The 20,947-nt window shown below is 45.2% G+C and overlaps 2 non-coding genes across 2 annotated transcripts; both read left to right on the top strand.

Annotated features, from left to right (window-relative positions):
* Positions 1 to 19,546: 19,546 nt before the first annotated feature.
* Positions 19,547 to 19,737, top strand: LOC132460239 (U2 spliceosomal RNA). Its single transcript, XR_009526390.1, has one exon. It is a non-coding gene; the product is annotated as a U2 spliceosomal RNA (small nuclear RNA).
* Positions 19,738 to 20,678: 941 nt separating this feature from the next.
* Positions 20,679 to 20,843, top strand: LOC132460233 (U1 spliceosomal RNA). Its single transcript, XR_009526384.1, has one exon. It is a non-coding gene; the product is annotated as a U1 spliceosomal RNA (small nuclear RNA).
* Positions 20,844 to 20,947: the final 104 nt, after the last annotated feature.

The raw sequence follows: 20,947 nt of genomic DNA, 5'->3' as shown, positions 1-20,947 counted from the left end.
GGTGGGGGTGGAGGGTGGGTCCCTATTCACAGAGGCACTTCCGGTTGGGGTGGGGGTGGAGGGGGGATCCCTATTCACAGAGGCACTTCCTGTTGGGGAGGGGGGGTGTAGTGGGGGATCCCTATTCACAGAGGCACTTCCTGTTTATGTTTTATGACGGGTCATAAACATAGTTTAAAAAGGGGGCGACGGTTGCTGTAGGGTCCCCGCATCAAGTTGTCTGCAGTGTTCTTTTCATTCAACATGGACTGCTCATCAGAAGAAACCCACCGATCAGATAGTGCTATTTGGTTGTATAGGGACCCTCGTACCCAGTCACCACTGGCTTCTCCCGCCATGGACGACTCTGTGTCGAGCAATGAGGACATTGAAAACCAGATGCCTGATGGTATGTCCGACTTTAGTACGCCTGTGTCTAACTATGTCAATAGTTGTGGAGATGCGGTACTGCTTAATGCTCCACTCAAAAGAACGAGGCCTGTTTTAGGCTTGAGAGACCGGTGTGTCGGGGATTCATTCACCCACGTTGGCGAATACGGCTTGGAGTATGTAATATCATGAGTAGTAGATATTATATGCTCTTTGGGTCCATTCCTATCAGAACTCACTTCCGGTTGGGGGAGGGGGTGGGGGGTGGAGGGGGGATCCCTATTCACAGGGGCACTTCCTGTTTATGTTTTATGACGGGTCATAAACAAAAGTTTTAAAAAGGGGGCGACGGTTGCTGTAGGGCCCCCGCATTCATCAAGTTGTCTGCAGTGTTCTTTTCATTCAACATGGCCTGCTCATCAGAAGAAACCCCCAGATCAGATAGTGCTATTTGGTTGTATAGGGACCCTCGTACCCAGTCACCAATGGCTTCTCCCGCCATGGACGACTCTGTGTCGAGCAATGAGGACATTGAAAACCAGAGGCCTGACGGTATGTCCGACTTTAGTACGCCTGTGTCTAACTATGTCAATAGTTGTGGAGATGCGGTACTGCTTAATGCTCCACTCAAAAGAACGAGGCCTGTTTTAGGCTTGAGAGACCGGGGTGTCGGGGATTCATTCACCCACGTTGGCGAATACGGCTTGGAGTATGTAATATCATGGATCGATGGTTGGGTTATTTTGAATGTTAAAGATTGTGCTACAGAGTGGCGGTTGAACGTTCACGAATGGAATTTTTTCTTGGAGAATTTATGCCCCATGCTAGACGGTGTCCGGGGTACATGGCATGCGGGAACCCATGTATTCCAATGGACCTTTCAGTATGAATCGAGGATTCATCGCATGGATGCAAACTATCATACGAAGAGACCACAGGATTTCATTTTTTTCAGACGCTGTGTTGATACAGACGAGCTACCACAGTGCTATGATATGCATTGCATCGGTAGCTCTCCTCTACGCACCAGTGTTTTAGAAGCTGCTGATTATTTTGATAATGTCTTTTTCATGCAGTGGGCTGATCTGTCTACACTACGTGGAATTTTTGCAGAGATTGATTCTCTGGCTAAGACGAATGAAGCACCATGGAGCACACCTGATGATGAATGCCGAATGTGCCTGTTTGAGTCGTCTGTGTTTGATGAGGGGGTACATGGTGTGTTTGAGTATGTTTAGGGTTATGCTAGCATTAGAAAATGTCAGCAATGTATAAGAAGGTGGGGGTACATGCTAGTAGTATTAAGTGTGTTTTATTTTCCTTTTTAAATGTGTTTTTGATAGGCTATACCTTATATTAATATGTGTGTGTGTTTTTATTTTCATATTCTAATGGTATATTTTTGATACGCTATGCAGCACAGGTCAATGGTGAACATGTGCAAAGTGGGGGTGTGGCTATGGAGACTGCTGATTTAAAGGCTGTACAACCCGGACCCCACTGGCTTCAAGAGTATGCCATCTACCTGACCGGATTGAATCTGACCTTCCTACACATCGGAGAGGACAGTGAGCTGGAGGTGGACACTTCTATAGGAGATGACGGATGGCCTGTATCAATACAGATCCGTTTAAACCCTGCATCGTTGGCTGTTCTGCGATTTACCACGGGGCTCTGTGTGGTCGCCATCATCAACCATCAGAAGCAAGCGGCCTGCTGGGGATGCCAATGTGATTGCCCAAGTCAACGACGCCATTCATGCCTGCAGGGAGCGACACATCATCACTATGAATCCCACTATCATGACATCTGTGTTATCCTGGACAGACGCCCCTTCCTGTTACTTTTAGAAACTGTTTTAAAGAAGACTACAGGGTTGACTGTGTCCCCAGGAAAAATCTATGGCGTGGTCGAATCTTTTCTGTGTGATTTAATATGCAATACCTATGATACCGAAAACCTGCCGACGGGTGGCGTTTATAATGGGGATTTTGTTTTCTTATGCGTATGATGTGGATAGCAAGTCTGTATCAGATAGACTAGCTGTTTTGATGCATGCTGCCATAGAAAATGATACGTATGTCCAACATAATGCTTATATCAAATGTACGTATAAGGGTTGGAATGATCTGGTCATGAAATTCTTGTGTGATAAACCTACTGATCAAATGTTAGCTGAAATATTTACCCATTTCCCCGATGGTGACTGTTTTAACGTCGGACATGTCATGTGCATATGTGCATTTGTATCGGATGTCTTGATGTTGAATAATGTCTCAAACGCCGAGGGTATTAGAACTGCTAGAATGATGGCTTGTAAAATGGTGCAGAAAAATAAGACTGTCTGTAAACTTTATTTGAGAATTGTTTTGAGCGGACAGACATTTTAAATAAAAGGATGGATAACTCTGAGCATTGTTTCAGTATTCGTTTTTTGTCACAGACATACGACATGGATAAACGGCTGCATAAGACTTATTATGATCCCTCCGGACCAGGGGGTTACGGCGGCATCAATAAACTAAGAACGGCCCTAGAGCATAGTGAGGGTGCAGCGCCTCCACTAAAATATATCAAGAAATGGCTGCTGAAGCAGGATCCCTACACCCTGCATGTACCTGCACCGATACATTTCCGCAGAAATAGAGTATTGGTTAGTGGGATAGATAGACAGTTCCAGGCTGATTTAGTGGATATGTCAGAGTATGCATCCGAAAATGATGGTGTGCATTTTCTGTTGACATGCATCGATGTATTCTCAAAACATGCATGGGTTCGTCCGTTACCAACCAAGAGGGCTATCGACGTCGCTAAAGCTTTTGATGATATTCTTGGCGAAGGGCGTACCCCCGATAAACTGCAGACTGACGCTGGCAAAGAATTTTATAACAAGATCTTTCAGCGTTTGATGGAGCGGTACAACGTCAAACATTTCTCTACATCTAACGAGACCAAGGCCAGTATAGTGGAACGCTTCAACAGGACTCTGAAAACCCGCATGTGGAGATATTTAACAGCTGCCAACTCCAAACGATATGTGGATAATCTACAGGATATGGTCCATGCTTATAACCATTCATACCATAGATCGATAAAAATGACCCCGGTCAGCGTTGATAAAGATAATGAGAAAACAGTGTTTAACACGCTATACAAAACCACTCACGAGCCGATGGTGGTGTTTAGATACGATGTTGGTGACACGGTTAGAATTTCAAAAGTCAGAGCTACATTTCGAAAGGGGTATGTGCAGACATTTACAGATGAATATTTTGTAATATCGCAGCGCCTAGCAAGGTGTCCTCCAGTCTATAAGCTGCAAGACTATGCAGGTGTCCCTGTCCATGGAACATTTTATGGGAAAGAGCTACAAAAAGTTATAGTGTCTAAAAACAAGGTGTATAAAATAGAAAAGATTATAGATAGAAAAAGGGAGGGGTCTAAGAATCTGATATATGTCAAATGGCTGGGGTGGCCGGAGGCATTCAATTCATGGATAGCTGAAAAGACACTAGTCGATGCATAAAGAGACATACAATCCGTTATAACCAGAGTGTACGATGGATAAGGAGGTGTCTGGGGGTTTCTATGTGACTCTGGCGAGTAATGCATCGGCAGGGATCTACCCACAAAATAAGATATGGAATTTTAGAACTAAATTAGCAAAAGCTATACACACCAAGCAGCCCTATGAAGTAGGCCTAATTGAAGCTCAGTACCCATGCAGCTGGCATAGTTTTCCTACCGAGGACGCTACGATGACCGTTCACGATAGTAAAACGGGTCATAGGACATCATGTCTATTAGTTGGTGGGCTTTATGAGAGTATCGGATCGTTGTTACTACAAATCAACAAGACTTGGGCCAAACATGATCCTGACTGTAGAGCCATACTACATCATGAAGGTATTAGAAACCGCGTTTATGTAGTAGGAGACGACCACATATCTGTCGTCTTTAGAGGAAAACTGGCTGCTATGCTGGGTTTCGATGCAGGGGTCAAGCATGCAGCTCATAAAACGTATGTAGCATATGCCCCCCATCCCACCGATATTCACGGCGGGTGTTACAACATGTTCATATATAGCGACATTGTCGACCATCAGCTGGTCGGAGATAGTTATGTCCCCCTGCTCAGGAGTATTAATATAACCGACACCCGCAGGAGACACTGCATTCACATGTTCGACAAGCCGCATTACGTACACGTAGCCCGAGACCCTCTTGGAGATATTGAAATCGATCTAAAGTCTGACCAGAATACAAATATAAAATTCACATATGGTAAAGTGATACTCAAGCTGTATTTTAGACCTGTAAAACAGTAGAATTCATAGCACCATCTATAGGGATGAGGGGGTATAGACCGCCTTACGACGAGAACAAATATGTTCAGTATTATTTAAACCAAGCAGGGAGTGGGCTACCTGGCTATGAGGGCAGCAGCACACAATATGGAGCCGGTATCGGAGGGATGTTCCGTAGCCTCTTTAGAATGGCTATACCGCTATTTAGGCGTGGGGTTAGCATAGCAAAGCCTCATCTGAAGACTGCTGCTAAACATATTATAGGCGACGTTATGACCAACATAGCCCATGCTGCATCTACGCCCAAACAGCAGGGGTCAGGCATGAGGGTATATGCCAGAAGAGCAACAAAGTATCCTCCTATAGGTTGTGGGCGTACCCGCGCACCGGCACGACGCCGTAAACAGAATAAAAGATTGGCATCTATCAAAAAGAGACCCAAACCTAAAAGGGTCAGGAAGGCGGCAACCCGTCGTTTTAGAGGGGCGGCTAACGATATATTCATCTAGTATAACAATGGCGCTGCTACATAACTTGTCAGACGAATGCATTAAGAGTGAACTGGACCTCTTCTCCCTGCCGATGACGCAGACTTCGATAGAAAAAAGTACATATATTGAAATACCCCCACTATCGGCGCTAACAGATGGTGGACCCATAGAGTTCTTTGTATCGGCCAGCAGCGAAGACTATATTGATCTAAACAATACGTATTTACACCTGAGGATCAAGATTACTAATGCCGATGGAACAGACTTGGCTCTGGCAGCACCCGTGGGACTGATTAACTATCCAGGATGCACATTATTCTCCCAAGTAGATATTACACTGGGTGATAGGCTTATCACCCAGTCGTCAAACACCTATCCGTACAGAGGCATAATAGAATGTCTGCTAAACTATGGAAACGGAACATTAGACACCCAATTTGGCTGTGGTCTATTCCAGAAAGACACACCCGGACATATGGATGCGATTCTTCCCGGAGGCCTCAATCTAGGCTTAGCGGCAAGGAGCGTATATACGGCGCAAAGTCGTATAGTGGAGTTGATATCTCCTATACACGTCGATATGTTTTTTCAGGAGAAACTGTTGATTAACGGAGTTGATCTCCGCATGAGATTCATTAGAGCAAAAAATAATTTCTGTCTCATGTCCGATGGTGCTGCGGAATACCGTGTCTCTATAGCGTCTGCAAATGTTTTCATTAAAAAGGTATCGGTAGCACCAGGCGTCAAGCTGGCACATGCCCGTGCGTTAAACCAAGCCAACGTTAAATACCCTGTTGATAGGGTATGTCTAAAGAATGTATCCATCGCGGCGGGCAGCCGTATATGCACACAGGATAATCTATTTCTAGGACAAATACCCAAGATGGTTATTATAGGTTTTGTGAATAACGAAGCATTCACAGGGAGCTATGCCAGGAATCCTTTCAGCTTCCAGCATTTCGGCATGGAGTTCTTATCCCTATATTGCGACGGTCAAGCATACCCCTCTAAACCCTTTCAGCCTGACTTTAGAAATGGCCTCTATACACGAGAATATTTCCAGCTCATTCAGGCTACAGGTCGACAGCTCAAAGATAGAGAAATAGCCATTAATCATAAGGAATTTGGGGACGGGTATGCATTATTTTGTTTCAACCTTGAGGCAGATGAGGGCTGTGGACAACATGTATCGCTAGTCAGAACAGGGAATGTGAGGCTAGAGGCACGATTCAGAGCAGCATTGGCTACAACGGTCAATTTGATATGCTATGCAGTTTATGATTCTGTTATAGAAATATCAAATAGACGGCAGGTGCTGTTGGACTATTACTGAGAAAGGTGGTGCGATATGAATACTATAGAGCTAACAGCCGTGTGTCAGAAAATGGCACACCAGGCATATTTTCTTGGTGCGCTACCGTGTAATCACCTACCCCGGGAAATTCATCAGAGGCCTGCAATGGTGGTGGTCAACACCGAACCTTCACACATGGCCGGGGCACATTGGCTGGCTGTATATATTACGGCTGAGAGCCAGGGCTTCTTTTTCGACTCCTACGGCAACCCTCCCTCATACTCTGAGTTTCCTGAGACCATACAGCGTTTCCTCGATCAGCACTGTATAGACGTTGTTCATTCTACACAACAGGTCCAGGATCCGTCAAGTACCGCATGCGGGCAGCATTGTGTTTTTTTCTTGTTTAATATGCAAAAAGGGGTATCCTATCAAAAGTTTTTGAAAATGTATGGAGATAATTTACCCCGTAATGATGAAAAGGTTTATGACTTTGTTAACCGTGTACAACCTAATGTCTGTAATGAACATGATATGATGTGTGTGCAGTCATGTGTATGCGGATGTAACATGTAGCATGTGTTGTTGCTGTTGTTATGGTTGTTTTCTGTATTGATAATAAAAATACAATAATTTGATTACAGTTTAGTCGTACCGTTTTCTTTTATTTTTACGGATAACACATACATTTAGATACATAATTTAAAATGGTATCCACTCGGCCATATGCATACCAGGGGAAGTAATAGATGACAATGGCTGCTTGCGCTTCCTCCTTTTAACAGACGAGACAGGCATAGATGCCGTCGCATTGTCGTCCGTAGTGACGGGGTTATGCTTATACATGTCTACAGTTTGTCTGAGCTGTTTATTAGGGATAGCCGATAGCGGTATATTATTACTGGCTAAAGATTTCAGAAATACATTCCATCCCTGTGGTCTGACAGATTCGACAACATTATAAGGGGCGGTAACATTCTTTAACAGATCAAACATATGGGACCCCTTAATAGTTTCGCCATGTAATATGATCTCCCCCTTGTCCGTCCATGAAACATTTTTAGATTTCTTTAAAGAGTCCAGGATATGTCTGGTATTGCTCTTGCTTCTGACGGGTATATGTTTCATTATATCCTTATAAATATGATCGCCGGTGCCATCATCGCCATGCGGTGCCGCCATAGACGTATGAACTGGGTCCCCCTCAGCAAGTGACAGAGTTAATTCTCCATGCTCGCGCTGCCCTTGCTTTACCATGGATAGATAGCGCTGCAGGACCGCTCCGTACCTAGCAGCTTTTTCATATAGGTCTGTATCGGGAGTGTTCAACACCATCGCAATTGCCTTATCCAGCTCATTTTCAGCAGTCTGTCTAACAGAATCCCTGGGTTGGGTATGCTTTAAGGCATCGAGTTGATGTTGAGGAACTAGATACATCTTGTGCGTATGATCCATTATAATCACCCTCCTCTTGAGAACAGGCTTGTAAACAACGGTATGGCCACAGACAGCAGGGGTAGGAGAAATCCACCGGTCTGATTGATTAGTCTTTTCTTTCTAGATATTAGTACATTTTTATTGGCGAGTATTCTGAGGTCCTTCTTTCGTCTACGCAATTTCGTATGCTGGCGTGGAGTCAGAGGTATTTTGCCTTGTAAAATGTTCAAGGCTATTTCACACAGCGAGTTGATAAAGTCGGCGTTGGCTGTCCTGAGGATAACTTTACGATGGGCCGGAGGGGCGCTATATAGTTGCTTAAGACGCTCACGATTTCTACTTATACGTGCGGACATGGTCTTTTGGGCTAATCACTTTGGCTCTCTGAGTGTATACAACATGCCGGTCTGACAATATAGCTGTTCTAAGTCTCATGTTGTCTGGGGTCATGGCTTTAAAGTCTACAAGCAGATAGCCGTAAGGCATGTCGGTAGCATCGTTAAAGGCTTCTAGAAAATATTTTGTCTTGCACGGAAACATCTGTTTGGCTATCAACATAATCTGATATTTGTCACGAGGGTTCTTAAACAAAACCATGTAATTGGTATTTAGACTAATCGTACGGCTGGTTTTACCCTGCATAAATAAATTCTGGACCAGATACATACAACTGAGATTACGATGGTGTACATATTTGGTAAAAACGTATTGAACCTCTATATTATTGCATGCATCGTTCATCAAGTCGTCAATAATGAGCAGATTTCTAGTATGGACTGGTAAGATTGCATCATCACATAGAGATTTGGGGATCCCTTCTACAAAGTGAATGTTCCTTATTTTAAGCAAATCATCATATATGGGCTGCCAGCATGAATAAACATATACTATATTTTCAATCTTTTCTGAGAATAACCGATCCATATTTTCAATGACTGTTTTGACAAAGTAGGTTTTGCCGCTGTTTGAAGGTCCCGATACTACCATGCTGAACGGGTGTTGAAGTCTAGGGTCGAACGTAGAGTGTACAACAGCCATCTCTGCGGTCTGTGTGCATCCCCTCTGATGGACGGGTGTATTGTGACCATAGAACATGAAACATTTGACGGTTAACATTCTTTATTAGCACAGGCATTCATCATTAATACATGATGCATAAAAAGTATATTCAGATACATGATGATACATATACATTTAACATGTGATTTGAATTTCTTTTAGCACAATATGAATACCCTCCAAAATATAAATGAATAAAAACATGGATCATTTGAAAACAATATGTAAAAAGAAGAATAAAAACATGGATCATGTGAAAAAGTGAAAAACAATAAACAATATGGTTAATAGCCGTAAGGAAGCGTGGTGTAGTCGGGGAAGACCCTGCGCTTGTTGTAAACCACCCTAAGCCGTTTAACTACAGTAGCGTTTTTAAGCAGAAACCTAGTCTTATCCCGCTGGATGGTATCTACAGTGGTGGTGACGTCGAGGGATTGAGGCCGATGGTTGACAAAATCATCCAATAGACATTTCAGTGTCTGCTGGGTGACCACTTTAGAATTTGCTGCATTTAAAGTCACCCCTTTGCTTTTGACGACAGACTTGTGGTGACGGGTGTGGTAGGCATAGCTTTTAGGACCTGTTGAGACATATTCGCTAATGTAATCCTCCTGTTTGGTACCATACAGATCACCATCATTTATCTCATCGGTCAAGTCGCCCAGATAAGGGCCTAAAGGGGGTACCCAATCACCCTCCTTGGAAACAAAAATGATGCTGTCTGTGTCGCAATAGAGGACACGTTCCTGTAGTTTGTCTAGAAGATCGTAGAGCATGAGCCTGGCATGGGCGGTAGTCACAGCCCCCACAATCACGTTGACATCCCGCGCCCTGGCGAGACGTGCATCTACATGTTTCCATTGTACAAGGGCAACTTCATCAGAGATAAAGCAAAAGTGACTAATGTGATAGCTATCGCTAAACATGAGCTGAGTGAACCTTTCAGGCTCAGAAATGAGCTCACAAGTGGGTAGGTCTGGTCGTAGTGAAAAGCGACCCCACAGACTGTTTAGAATCAACTTGTTGCAATTACGCATGGCCTTGTTCGCACACATGTTGTCGTGATCCAACTGTATACCTTCCTTTTCCAGGTAGTTTTGCACATACGCCCGCTGTTTCGCTGCAGTATCCACTGTGCTGGGGTATCCTGAAGCCTCCTGTTTACGCTTGAGAAATGTTTTGACATACCCTTTAAACAGAGTCTTTGACAGTTTGGGGTAGTGCCACACCTCATGCATTTGGATTAGCACGTAGCCCATTTCAACTGCTTTTTGTAGCTCAAAAGTCACCCAGGTGCCTGTCAGAGCCCGTTCATCGTTGCAGTGATGACACGCGGCTGTCTGATTGAGCTCAGTGGCGCATGTACCACAGAGGGGGAACATCAGCTTCCCATGACACCTGTAGGGGAGCACGGGATGGTAGAGACCTCTGGGGGGCAACACGGTGCATTTGATGATGCCGAAATACCCATCCAAAGGACCAAAATTCCTGAAAATGATCTGGGGGTGCCCTACAGGATAAGGACAGCGAGCCTGTACTGTGGGGTAGAGAGAGGTAAAGTCATAGTAGCGTATTTTCTCACCGGGCTCGGCCTTGTGATACATTTTGATGGCATTGGTGCGACCCCCATAGAGAGAGTCTCGAGGATCAATCCTGGGTTGTATCTTCAGAGTAGCCAAGAATGCCTGCACTGCAGCATCTGTCTTTTTCAGACGGTGCCACTCACACTCCCACATGACCACGACTCTTAAACCATGATCTTTTTTGAGAGCCTTGACTTTGAGGTGAAACTGCACCCACAATTCGCCATAGGTCTTCTTGAGGACGGGGTTCTGATGTCCTGCATTGTAGCACTGTTCACACCCATGATAAAAGCATCCTGCAAATTCATAGGCTGTGTTTATAGACGGTGCATGTCCGTCTAGGAAGAATGGTCCATATTTAGCCTCTCCATGGTTGAGAGCATGCCGAATCTCCATGTTATTGGAGCGGGATAGATATTCAAGCCACTGGATGGATGCACATGAGAACGACTTTTGTTTTTTCTGATAGACCCCCTCGTAGGTCAATGCCAGGACGTTTTTCTTCAAGAATGACTTTTTGAAGGTGGCCATGCACGCCGAAGCCAGAGTGGCGTAGGACAAGGGGTCTATAGTGGCACACTCTATGAAATTTTCCCTGTAGATCCTACACGCCGTGTATAGGATCATCACATCATTGACGCAGTAGAGACGCAGCTGTTTCTGAAAGTCAAATTTTTTGTGTCGTACAGATCTGTACCAAATAGCGAAATCTGTCTTTTGATCGCTAGTCATGGAATCATACCCATAATATGAGATCTCAGGGTAGGCACCGACATAAGACTCGTTGGCCCGTGTGTTGAATTTATGCGGAAAATTACCTTTTGCCATATCATCAAAATCCAACGCCGCCGGTGCATTAGCCAATCGCATGGGCAAGAAGCTAAATGAGTCGACCCATCTCTGTTGGTAGGCGTCATCACGCATCAGAATGACTCTGCTACCCTTCATGACTATATTGGGTTTAATACCCTGCTTGGTCATGTAGTCCAGGACAAGATAGTTATCAAAGCCCGACGCATTGTGTGCTACAAATGTATACAACGAATACTCCCCTCTTCTGTAGCGTATCACAAACTCTCTTACACAATCTAGACCGGTAGCATACCATTCTATGCCTTCAGACGTTATAGCAGCCACACAGTTTGCTTCGTGACGACCATCATGCATGCGCGTTTCGAAATCATAGTATATGTATTTATCAGGCGGAGCGTCGTCATCATCAGAGTCATCCGGTGGACCCGCGCGACCACCCCTGCGTTTCTTTTTCTTTTTCTTTTTGTACGGCTGGATATAGCAATCATGTATTCCATCATCGGGCCTCGGCTCACCACAGTTATGACACTTTGCCACGCTGCATACGTGACCATTATCCTCCTCCTCCTCCTCCTCCTCCTCCACCCCCACCCCCTTCTTCTTCTTCTTCTTTTTCGATATGATATACTGTCTACAACAACGATCGCAGTATTTGAGCTTTTCACAAGGTATCATGTCATGTTTGGCAGAATGCTTCTTGTGTGTGTTGTAGCAGACCTGCGAGCGGCATATACGACTACAGTCCTTGCACTTTATCGTGCGACCTGATAGTCTATCGCACACTGTCAGACACACATTGCAATGGATCGGGCATTTGTGTAATAGAATTCCCTCATGGGCCTTGTAACAATATTCACACACATATCCCGTACCAAAGAATGCCGTTCTGTTCTCTATGCAGTGATAATGGTTATCATGGAGGTACAGCCATACTGTTTTTGGATGCTGGGCCGTATGTGTCTGGAACATCTCCAGCTTCCTGAATGCATCATTATGATGAAATATCAGGATTTTAACATCTAGATGTCTCTCAAATTTGGAAACATCCGAGAAACCCACAGAGTGATCTGGACCAAACCCCAGATCACTGTGTAATTTGCGAGCCGCCTCCAAATTAGTCTCGTCGAACGCTGTGTCGCCCCCGGTTACCCCCTCATGCAGAAAATGTGTCATGCATAGTGAGAAACACAAATTGTCGTGAGTATTACTCGGTGTGTAGAGACTTAGCTTCTTCTTGTGTATGATTTCATCATAGGGAATGTTTTTTAACTTCAAACGTGCCCCACCCCGTTTGTTGTGGACCCCTGTGACCACCAACTCTAGCACATCATCCGTCAGACCTGTGTCGTTGCTCTGTATGACTTGGCTAATATGCTCCATAAACAAATCCGCATTGTAATCGTCACCCGTTACGAGCACAGCCTGTACATCAGAGGCCAATGAAGGGCCTCTCAGCACCACGTTTAAGACACTACCCTCGGCTGCACTTTGCGAGCAGCTTGTTATGACACCCGACAGCCTCTCCCTAATCAAATCAGGGACCTCCTGTAAATTTGCAAGGGATATACTTCTCAGATCAATGGACTGTCTAACCTCAAAGCCGTTAAACCGGGGGAATAATCTAGTATGCAACTCGTCATTATCTCCCCCCGTTACAACAGGCACAGGCGTACCACCATCAGCAGCGCCACCGTCAACATCACCGTCACCACCGCCATCATCATCAACAGCGCTATCGTCAACGTCACCATCACCGCCACCCCCCACCCCGCCAACACCTCCACCCCCCACACCATCACCACCACCACCACCGCCACCACCCCCCACGCCCCCACCACCACCGCCCTGTATAATCGACTCTATAGGGACCCCTACCACCACCGGGGGGTCCTGAAAACCCCCGCCAACCCCTTCATCACGCTGCGACACCTGCAATACATCGATCTGCGCTGATGTGTATAGACTCTCTTGTGCACTATCCAACCACCCCCCGACGGCGTTAAGTACATCTCGGGTGTTTGCCCCCGCATACAACACACCCCTTGTGTCTAAATCTCCTGGCTCCATGTCATCTAGACCTGGCTCGTTCGAAACATTTATCTGTGCTGCCTGATATAGAGCATTAGCCATGCTATGGCCCCATGCCTCAGCTGCCATTAACACACGCCTAGTTCTATCTACGGCAACACATATTTCCCGTATGTCTAAACAACCTTCTGCATGCATGCGCCCGCCCCCCACATGTCCTACGGCCGACAAATGAGACGTATCGTCGGTTGCGTCATACCTCATTGTCAGCTCTTCAAGTTCTAAATCCATAATGCTACCCCCACTATCAGATCTACGCCGTCTCTTGGGATTACCGTCTATAGATTTGAATTTCCTTTTTCTAGGGCTAATGGCGTTATCCATAGTGTACAGCTATAGTTTTTATTTTATTTTATTTTTATGGCAATAGATAGAAAAAAGAAATATATATATATATATATATATATATATATATATGTATATAAATAATAATAATAATAATAATAATAATAATAATAATAATAAAAAAAAACGTTAATTAGTCAGGTATTAAAAGAAAAAAGTTTTATTACATGCAGTTTAAAACAAAAATACCCTCTCCACGAAATAAAAGAAAAAAAATAAAACATTTAAAAAACAAAACAACAAAAAAAACAAAACAAATCAAATAGCATTCATCGTAAGCGTTGCTAGTGTGTCATTTATCACAGACATCTCGGTACTCATTGCCCGATAGGCATTGACGTTAGCCTCGCTAGCAGATTGAATTAGCCAGAATTTTCTAGCGGTTTTAGCAGCTCTTAACCTCTCTTGCGCATTAATTCTCTCTATCCCCTGTTTGTTGACACGCACAGTTGCCTCGGCCTCCAAATGCTTACGCTGAAGAGCAACGATAGCGCGACCATTACGCGTCTCAGTGTTTGGGGATTCAGCAGTCATACGCTCACTCGCAATCTCGGCCCTGATGGCACTGAAGGACTGCTTAGTCTGCTTTTCGAGAGTCTGATATCTAATGTCAACACGTTTAGCAGCCGCCACACTCAGTTTACTCTGACGAGCAATGGTTAAGGAGTTTACATCCACCGATGCAGTTAACAATGCTAATTTATCAGCAAATTCTTTACGCCAGTTAGCACATCGCACCCCTGCATGGTGTTCATCAACCGCAATTACGGGGCCAGCTGGTAGCAGCGGCACCGATACCTCTTGAGTGCTGAGACTCACGATGCACTGAGGGTCGCCGCTAGGGTCTTGAAGGGCGTGTAGGGATCCAGATGGAGGATCTGCAGGCTGCTGGTGTTGCACAGTCTCTGCACTGGTAGCCCCTAAGGATGTAGCAGGAGAGTCGATCCACTGTGCTGGAGTGAAGTCTCTATGTTCCAGAAACGATGAAGTCCAGGACAAGATGTCGTCAAGACCCTCCAAATCATAGGCGGTCACCACTGGTGGTGGCGCACACTGGGGATCTTCATGGACTGTTTGTAATAGAAAAAAGAAAAAAATCGGTATCAGTCCCATCATAAATCATTACACTCTATAGAATATATATATATATATATATACTTTTTTCATTTAATTTCCTACCGTGTTGTATAGCCCCATTCGGTTGCACTGTGACGATCTCTGTAGGGGATGCAGGCACATGGACCTCCACGGCACCGATCACCTGGCGTTTGGCATCGGACCATACAGCTCCATGTTGCGCGATTTGTGGGTTTATGACGGCCTGTATAACATGGTTAAAATTCTCCGGAGCTATAGCACTATGTGCGGCGTCCTTGCGCGTCTTTTTATAAGGAATTTGCGGCTGCTCTATGGTCAGCGATGAGCCGGCTATAGCCGCATCTATCCCCGCCGGCCTTTTCTTGGATAGTCGGCTCAGTCCGGGGGATCGCTGATTCACGTTGGCCGCGATAGGTGCTAAACACGCATCAAAAAAAACAAAATACAAAAGTAATCATGGGTTAGGTTTGGTTGTTTTAGATGTTAAATAAATAGATAATTTATTTTGGTAATACACCTATAGATATACTATTAGCGGGGGCGTATTAACAACTTACCAAAACTACCGCATGTCAACACATTTGTCTGGTCGGCTAGAATCGTTTGTTGAATGTCGAGCCATATATCATTCGAACCTGTTACACATGGAGAAAACACACATTTAATCGTTGTTCTACATGAATATACCATAACAACTAATAATAATAATAATGATAGAGCGATTGTATGGAACTAAATATTATACGCTACTATAAAAACAATAAAAACAAACATACTTCCATGTGGCCCCAGCTGATGTTTCGCGCTCTCACCGACGGAGCCCGCAAATCGCTGCGGGGCCGCAGATCGCTGTGGAGTAATCACTGATTCAGTCAGATATAAACAGCTGATTCACATAGACAGTCATAATATAATCATAATACACTCATGTGAATACTTACAGTCAGTCGGCATAGTGACGCAGGACGGCTCGATGTTTTTTTTTTTCTTCCCGCTGCAACGATGCGTTTACTAACGTTTGGGTCAGAGGTTGTACTCTGCTGATTCATTACCTCCGCATATTTATGCCTGATAAACGCCCATCTGCAAACATTCGCACCTAGGCCCACAACGTCATAGACTCCTGGCCAATAGGCACTGATCCCACCCCATTCGCACCTACCCCCTCGCCGTCATAGACTCCTGTCCAATAGGCACTGGACCCACGACCATGTAGCTACCTATGACATACGCCCACTCGCCCGACCTTATACAGAATCTCATATTGATAAAATAAAGTTAATCCAAATACACTATATTAGATGAGAAATACTAAACTATCTTAATAGTATCATGACATCACCTAATATATTGTCAATGTGAACCACCGTCCGTATCTTCACTATGATAGTTCTACCATCGGTGGAGCCCATTACTTTTTTAGCCCTACTATAAATATATCTAAAATATTTATATATACATATATATCTATATCCCTATACAGATGATTACGGCCCTGTTATTGGCATCCCCATCACTATATATAAATGTATCTGCCAAATCAAATCAATCTGACTATAGTGACGAGGGTACATCAAACAGCACTTGTTTTCCAGTACCAACGACTCTGTCCCGTAATCAACATAGAGGGTGGTGTGGTCGTCATGCATATGTGTGGCAATCGACGCATCGCATCTCCTCCAGCCATTAAGGCACCGAATTATACATCCCCTCAGTGTTCAAAGGCCTTGCATGTCACTACTTACAAAACACATTTGTTATAAGAATTGTATCATATAATGCTGCTGCTACTGCTGCTGTCCATATAATGCTAATAGAATCAAATCACTCTGCATACAGTATCGGGAGAGACTTGAAACAGCACTTGTTTTCCTGAAACATCTGTTGACACATTCACACACACACACACACACACACACACACACACACACACACACACACACACACACACACACACACACACACACACACACACACACACACACTCCCTTCAAGATCAATCTGCCTATAGTGACAAGGGTACATCAAACAGCTCGTGTCGATCCACCTTTCGACAGTGTCCCATCTCACACGCTTTATGACCGTGTCTACATCCCCCCCTTCCTCCATCAAGGGCCTCACCACACAATCCGTATATACGACTGCCTGTCCTTCCAACGCCCCTGTGCCCACACAACAATCACCCCTACAGAACACACACTATTGCATGGCATCCCCCTAGTACCACACACACACACACACACACACACACACACACACACACACACACACACACACACACACACACACACACACACACACACACACACACACACACACACACACACACACACACACACACACACACACACACACACACCTCTGTCTATACAGACCCCGCATCCCAGCGACCCCTACAGGATCACCACTGTCATTACAAGGGTCATCCCAACACACAGGGCTATGCTTTTATGACCTGTCATAAAACATAAACCGGAAGTGCCTCTGTGTATAGGGATCCCCCCCCCACCCCCACCCCCTCCCCCAACCGGAAGTGAGTTCTGATAGGAATGGATCCAAAGAGCATATAATATCAACTACTCAGGAGGGACAAAGCTCTGGCTGCAGGATGGCCCACGAAACAGGACGGAGGGGGCCTGTGGCTGTGCGGGGAGGACCAGCAGTATGGGTGCTGCCGACACAGGGGCGGGCCGTAGGTCAACGCAGCAGGTGGCCTCGGCTGGAGGTGGGTGGACGCAGGAGGCCTCGGCAGAATGGGGGTGGGCGCAGCAGGCTTCAGCCGGGTGGAGGACGACAAACCCAGTGGGCTGAACGGGCCGGTTCGCGGGAGTCCCAGGCTCATCAACAAATAATCTGGAAACATAAAATACACATGTGATCAGTATTGATATGACTTGTGTGCTATTTGCTTTCCACAGCCAACAGGTGAAACAAAGTGCTTATGACAACTTACCTCCGCTTCTCACCACGTCTCTTTCCAGCCTCGTGATGGATGTGCCGGTACTGGACCTGAGGCCGGTCTGGCGGAGCAGTCGCTCCTTCTGCCACTTCAGCAGCTCGTTCTGCTCTCCCTGCTGGCAGTACTGGAACAGCAGCCACACCAGCCAGCCGACATCATTCTCCACAAGCCACCTGAAGGTCTGACCGGCGTACTTCCCGAACGTGATGACCAGCTGACCTTTCCAAAGGTCTCTGCCGTCTTGAGATCCAGCCATTTAGGGTCAACAACAGTGCTGCTGCGGTCCTCTGCCACAGACCTTGCTGCCTCTGTACAGTACAGCCTGGCCTCTCCTTGCCGGTACAAAATGATGTTGGGGTACTGGTGTAGCTGTTGATGGCTGACCAGCGATGGTTTAGTGGCCAAGCTCTTCCCGCAGACGTCACAGATAAAGGTCTCCCTGGCGATGGCATGGATCTTCAGATGCCTCGCCACGTTGGACTTTTCACCGAATGTCTTGTCGCACACGGTGCACTGATGTGTAGGCATGTTCCATCTGGCACAGTAAAACATGAATAAATGAGTAAAACTAAAAACAGATCATTTAGATTGACAATATGTAGCCCTTTATTATACAGAAATCTGCTGTTGGTGTATTAGCCTAGGACAACAAGCTCGCCAGATTGTCGAGAGATTAACACGGTCGCCAAATTGCTTCATGTTACAATTACTCTCGCATCAGCTGTTGTCTAAACAGTCACATTTACCCATATTAACACATATCCACATCAAATTGACCAAGAAAACGTTGATTGTCGCCGAAAAGCAACAAGTTTGCAGGTAGGCTATGCGACGTAGCCCTTACTATTGTGAACAGTGTCGTTAGCCGCGCCTAGCTATCGTCACAAAACACACATTAATCAGCTTATTATTTCAACGACCCTTGGGTGAATATAGTAATGCCATACACCGTTGGAAAGCTTAGATTGCCACGATTAAAACGAGACTTCCCACGGGTAATATGGTTGCTCACCGACAAAACGGCGATAGGTTGACTAAAGTCTACCCAGCAGCTAAAAACGTACCCACTACTTCTTCCCTTTATACACAACGACCGCGTTATGACACGGTCGAAATATTTTCTCTTTCTACAAAATCGAAACAGCTTAATACAAACCGTAAAAAATAAATGTCTAATTATTAACTAGCAAACGATGCAGGGGATACAATTTACCTGAGTGAATCCTCCGTTGACTGCTTCACCGGGGAATACCACGTGCTGTAAGCTATTTTCTTTTTCAACTCGAGCTCATTGGCTGCAATAGAGTTCCGGGTGTTATAGATATATATTTATTTGTCATTGGACAGAAGTACAACGAAATTCAGTGCACTCACGTACTGGTCTCATTTAAAAAGGTAACATAATAAATAAATAAAGAAAGAAAATACATTCAACATTTCGTTCACTCACTGCTTCACCTGTAGTCTCATAGAAGCCTCCACTGCTCCAAACTCTATTTGTGAAACATGCAGACGGCCTAGTGAGACTGCCAGCAGGCAGCAGCAAAGAGATGTAGCGACCTCGGTTTATTTCTCCAGCTTTCACAGACACACAAACACGCACACAGATTGCTTGGTCTTTTTTTTGTTTCGTCGTTGTCTTAAACCGCCAAGTGGAGCGACGTGTCTGGGAAGCTCGCCTATTGGTCTGAGCTTGTGTGTGCATCGCTTCTCGGCCTTTTGGCTAAGATCAAGTGTAGTATCTGTTCTTATCAGTTTAATATCTGATACGTCCCCTACCCGGGGACCATATATTAAATTGATTTTTGGAACTGGGAGATGGAAAAGGGGCTTGCTCCGTCCACTCCACGCATCGACCTGGTATTGCAGTAACTCCAGGACCGGTGCACCCCTCTCTCACTGTGAAAAACAAAACTAAACTCCTCCTGAGAGTACACCCGTCCGCCTGTAGACAATAAAGTGTCATTTACAATTCATAAACGCACTGTTTACAATTACTCCAACGATATTCTGTTGTAGTGATGTTATGGTTTGCGTCGAGGCATCGGGGCGTGTGTCGAGTACCTCGGCTCCTCCCCCAGCGAAGCTCCGTATCACATAGGCGAAATGACGTGGCGCGTGACGTTCGAGGCTTCATCTCGGGCTGTTCCGCGATATGGGTTCACAATTGGCACATTTTTACAAAAAGAAGACCCTACCCAGTTCCAAGATCACTTTTATGGCAATGTAATTAATCACACTCGTTCTCAGTCATCATGCAGTTCTATTATTACAATTATTAGTAGGCTACTGTAGTTATAAGACAATCTATTTTGCCCGGGATGACTTAAAACCTTTGTCAAATGATTTGTTCTCTACCATGAGCTCGGGAGATATTTATGAACGGCACACTCACACGCATCACTGAAATGACTTTAATTCTTAAACGTTTTGATGTTGTACGAAGCAAACATCACATCATCACAGGAAACTCTTTCTTTCATCATAATTTCATTCCTTGTCCCTAGCGTACTCATTTGAAGCTTCGAGGTCGAACCACTTTTATGGTTCACCTGGCTGCGAGGCTTTGACGTTTCATGAGGCATCATCTCGTCACCACTATTCTGTTGTTTAAGAAAGAAAAAAGGATTCTTTCTGTGGCGTGTCGATAACTCGGACCTCCAGGTTTCCTTTCGTTATGCTTCCATCACGCTGATTTCAGATTCGCCTGTCATCGTGTATGATACCGGTGGTCTACAGTGTTTATTAAAGTCTAGACATCTCCGAATGCTTTGCAACCGTTCTCCTGGGGAACACGCGTGGGCATCGTTCAGCCCACCTGAACGTGTACAACTCATACTTACCTGGCAAGGGAGATACCATGATCAAGAAGGTGGTTCAGCCATAGCGAGGCTCAGCCATTGCACTGAGGCTGTTGCTGACCCGTGCGAATTCCCCAAATGTGGGAATCTCGATTGCAAAATTTCTGGTAGTGGGGGACTGCGTTCGCGCTCTCCCCTGGTCGTGTTGTTCTAAAGAAATAATAGCTATGAAAGATACCACCCTGAGCACGCCCGATCTCGTCTGATCTCGGAGGCTAAGCAGGGTCCGGCCTGGTTAGTACT

This window comes from Gadus macrocephalus, chromosome 6 (assembly GCF_031168955.1).
Source record: "Gadus macrocephalus chromosome 6, ASM3116895v1".
NCBI lineage: Eukaryota > Metazoa > Chordata > Actinopteri > Gadiformes > Gadidae > Gadus > Gadus macrocephalus.
This window is presented reverse-complemented; position numbering and strand designations above follow the sequence as displayed.